The following is a 5,000-nucleotide window of genomic DNA, read 5'->3' on the forward strand; positions in this document are numbered from 1 at the left end:
GTTTCCTCTGGGTTAAACCAGGTCACTTAAACAGACTCACTGAAGCGCTCTCTGGAGATGTTCTTTCATCACCATCTACAAGCGTACTGGGAGCAGACCGCCGTCCATGGGGAGAAGAGAAGATCCTTTAACTTTCACAGAGTTTTTTGGGGTGTAAACGAAGAGCTCCACTCCCTTTAATTGTTGAATTATTCAATTTGGTCATTCAATTATTCTATTCTAATTCTCTCACAGCACAGTAGAGAGAGGAGAAGTCAGAGTCTGAAGGCTGAAGTTGCTGACAGCCTAGTGGTGCTGCTTGTGATAAAAAGTTGTGTGAAATGCAGGGCAGTCAGGAGGTATAATGTTTTGGAGTGCGACTGATTCGACGAGCACGCAGAGACTGTCCTGGAGCTACTGCGAGCACTCCTGCTGGGACTAATGATGGAGATCTGCTCCACGCTGTCTGTCTCCTCGCACCGAACATGGAGAGACAGCTGGCTCCCTGCTACCCGCCAAAACGCATTTAAAATTCAAATGAAGTGCCTTTCCACGACACTAGCGTCTAGACTGAGATAGCGATAGCGAGTGAGCGATCTCCGGGTGATAGCACTCAGTCAGAGGCACACTTCCCCTCACTGTGAGCCACCAGCTCCTCCGCAGTATACTGATAGCATACAGGAGATATGAGGAAATGGGTTTTCAGAAATGCACTCAGAGTACAAAAACATGAAAAACAAATATGCATACACATACATACACATAGCTTGAAAATATATAAATACATGGACATAACAACAATGCATATGTTCAGACTGGTGTTTCTGGTGCAGGTACGAGTAGTGAGTTGTCGGGGGCCAAAATAGAAAAAGAAAGGGAAAATGAGATGACATGTCAAGGGATGTGACAGTAGTTAAACTAGATGTACCGCATAGCGGTACAAAATATGACCAACGCTCAGTCCTGTACATCCGTTCCGCGAAAATAAATCACACTTCAATTTGTCTCCATATTTTACTCCATCCCCCACTCTTGAAACTTTTGTGTATGCTTGTTTGGCATGCCTGAGTGTGTGTGTGCAGCTGCACAGAAAGTAGCCTACTGGTGCTGAAAAGGTGAATAGATTGTAGAATAGCCAAAGAAGATGTACTGTAGCATTGTTATAAAACCTTTAAAATCTCTAAACAATCACAAGTAGGGCAGTTCCTCACAGTTCATCCATTGCAACTGGATTGATGAAAGGTCACTTACACCTGTAGGCTACATTGTATTTGGGAAAAGCAAAAGGTATCAGCATAATGTTATTTATTTATTTATATATTTATTTATTTATAAACAAAAACATCTCTGTCCATGCCGTTTTCAACAGCTGGATGGATTTTTTGTGAATGTTTCTTCTTCTACATAAGATTTTAGTAATCTTTAGTTCATGTAATACTTTATTGTCAATGCACAAATTAAGTAACAGTAGTCTGAAACGAAATGCTGTTTTACATCTAACCAGTGGTGCAAATAACTGACATGTCCAAATGGGCCTTGATGAAATGCGTCGCTAGACTGTTCATACACATTTTAACGGGCCAAAGTTGAAGAGCTGTTGTCCGTTATTGTTCGTGCAAATATAGGCTGATTCATGTTCCCTTGCATTGTGTGACTGAGGTCCATGGCTAGTCTGGCTTTCATCAGACCAAGCTCAATCTTTTAAGAAATCAAAAAATAAATAGCGGGCAGATCAGGCTGGGTTCACCAAGCCTAGTCCATAGGCACCCGATATTGTTCATGCTCTGGCTATTCTAAATGCAAAAATGCATCAGGGAGTTATGACAAAACTGTAACTAACACACTAGATCCTAATAGAAAGCTGTTAGCTTCCCTAAGCTACAGGTAGGCTTATAAGGTAGGCCTATTTACAACATAAATTGTCAATAGGCTATGCTGGCGACACAAATAAAATCTCCTTTGGAAACCAATGGCTTACGCCTTACAGTATCAAGCGGACTTAAACTGCCATATCGTGGCGAAAAGTTGTAATAAAATTCACGCAGCTCCATGATTTTGATTCATGATTCATGAGCTCAATCAATTTTTTCCAAGGCTGGGGAGGTTTATTCAAAAACAAGAAACAGATTAAATGCCAAGACGGCAGAACAACTGTTATAATAAAAATGTATGTTGACATACAAAAAATGTGTTGTTTATTTTTCCCATGTTGTACCTGATTAGTCTAACCTGCTTCACATGTATCCTTTATTTCCCTACAACATGTTCCCAAAAAAAACCCTGGGCCATAAGCATAGCCTACATTTTAAAACCATTGTAGCATTTTCCTCTCCAGCATATTCCAAAGGATAATGTACTATGAAACTGAAATAACAAAACATCTAACTGGCAGATATAAAAATGTTCTAGTTACTGAACGCATATACTAGTCTGAAATTTCTAAGCACCAGCAGGGAGTCGAACACCGGCCGCTCCGGCCGAATGCAAGTGTGTTAACCACTGAACCACGTGGGTGTAGACGAAATCTTGCGTTCCATGTTGGCTATTTATATTCTTCGTCTGAAGCAGTTGTGCTTCACGGTCAAAATGTGATGTTAGCAAAACTGGCCACTAGATGTCACCATGGAGTTACGTGTGTCAGATTGTTTCGAAACCTCGACACATTCCGGCGCAATTGCTTCGAACGTTTCGTTGTTTCACAAAGCCTCGTTCTGCCCATCCCTAGTAATAGTCCTTGTAGGAAGCGTCCATTGTTATTCCAACCCACGTTTAACTTCCAACAAAATTACGTCTCACTGCAACGATGCGCCATCTAGTGGACAAACGACTACTTATCGCCAATACTGGAAATGCAGCCATGATGATGATGATGAATATATATTTTGGCTTTCTTTTAATCCTACTGAATTTGTAATTATGTATCGGCCGTTCTACAGTAATACCGATAGTATGTGGGTGCCTGTGTGTGTGTGCATGTGTATATATGTGTGCACCGCCATCTACAGGCCAATGAGTGTACAGTCACTAAATGTACACATAATCTATTTTTTTTAAGACCCCCCCATGGATGAAATTCTACGAAACTTGGCATACCCCCAGAGAATTCCAGGTCAATCATACAAATAAAATTTGGTGCAGTTCTGAACATCTTAACTGAAGATAGGGGCGATTAAAGCAGAATAATATTGCATTTTAATTTTTTACCGGGGGGGTGCAAATCACAAATGAGTGATTATGGGCCAGATTGATGTGGGCCCTTGAGACCAACATACCATAAAAGATTCTTCATCCTCGGTGCCACGGTTCAGGTAGTTATTTAGGAAAAACTGCTTTTTTTGCGGTTCGGGGGGCCCAGCACGGGGGGGGGAGTGGACCCCGGGGACGAAACAAAATTTTTCTGTAAAAGTCTAGTGGGGCTACATACCCACCAAATTTCATGTGTCCCGGTGGTTCGGTGTCCCGGGTATCGTTGACCAAAAATTTAGGAAGTAGATGACGGGGAAAAAAAAAAAAAAAAAAAAAACTTTGACAATCCCTATATGACCGCTTCGCTAGCTTTGCTAGCGGCGGTCATAATAATAATATGTAATACATTATTGGCCTTTTGTTTTACTTTAGTTGTTTGTGTTTTTTTTTTGGGGGGGGGGGGGGGTGGACTGCACTACAAACTGCACTACATCAAACTACAGTCCCTACATCAAACTGCACTACATCAAAGTGCACTACATCAAACTACAGTGCCTACCTCATTTCCCCTTTGCCTTGTTCAAACAAACAAACAAATTAGTCCAATGAGCTATATATATAAATTCCTCTGTGGGCGGTCATATTTCGTCCAAGCGGGTCCCTGAGAACTTGAGGGTTCTGCACAGTGTATATATATATTTAGGAGTCAATTACATTCCTGTTGTTTTGGTTCAGTGCAGTATAATTTGTCACAGATAAGCTGTAATTGTTTGCTGTTAATTGCCTATATTGGGATTCTTTATATTAATGCTATGGAGGTTGAGTCACCAGTATATATGTTAAATGCAATGATCTTACCGGTATCTGCATACGTGGGTGGATGTGAAGGATTACAACAATCACAGCAATCAGTTTAAATTAGTATAATGGAAAAGCAAGAGGAAGATCACTATAAGTATACCCGAGTACTGTCAAACCCTGATACTTTTCAAAAGCTAATGGAAACCTAATATCTGTTAATTGTGTTGCATGAATCTGAGTCTTTGGTTCTTTTTCTTTGTATTGCTTAATATAGGCCTACATACTGTATCTGTTTAATTGTATCATCATTAATATAAATTATTATTATTGTAATATTAGTAATACATTGTCATCATAATGCAGTAGTCATTTGAGGAAAACCCATTTGGGCAATGATCAGCCAGGGTGGGTGCAGTTTAAAGGAGACAGCATGCAATGCTCTATAAGGCAGAGCAATCATTTGATCACTCAGAGATAGCTACAGTAGTTGTCTCTATGGTAACAGGGGCTAAATTTATCAATGGCCAGCCATTTCCGGTGTCTGATGCAAGCCTGGTGTTTGCAAGCGTAATAGTCAGGGGGAGCCAGTTTGCAGATGAGAATTAGAACACATCCAGAATGCCGTGTGACCTCATCCATACAGTAGTCTGTGTGTGTCCTGGTGAGGTACTAATGGCATGGAAAACGCCCTTCTAAGTTTGAAAGGCAAAAACTATTACAAAAATAGTTTCACATGGCTTCTGTGCTTCGTGTCGGTTCTGCCTGTGTAAGCAAAACACACACATTCCTTCTCGTTGACATGCACGTGTAAATTAACATTTTTGCTGAGAATTGTTGTGTTGGAGGGTGTCCCTCGTCCATCTTCTATACACCTGCGTGACACTTACAATACATGACATCCCCTCGCCAGACTTGAACGATGGCTTGTCACTGTATTTAAAATCTAGCATGTACTAAAAGAGAAGCAAAGAAAGGGGGGAAAAAATCACAAGGCAAGTGTGCTATCTCTAGACAAGTCAAACACAAGCAAAGTA

This window comes from Alosa sapidissima, chromosome 10, assembly GCF_018492685.1.
Source record: "Alosa sapidissima isolate fAloSap1 chromosome 10, fAloSap1.pri, whole genome shotgun sequence".
Classification (NCBI taxonomy): Eukaryota; Metazoa; Chordata; class Actinopteri; order Clupeiformes; family Clupeidae; genus Alosa; species Alosa sapidissima.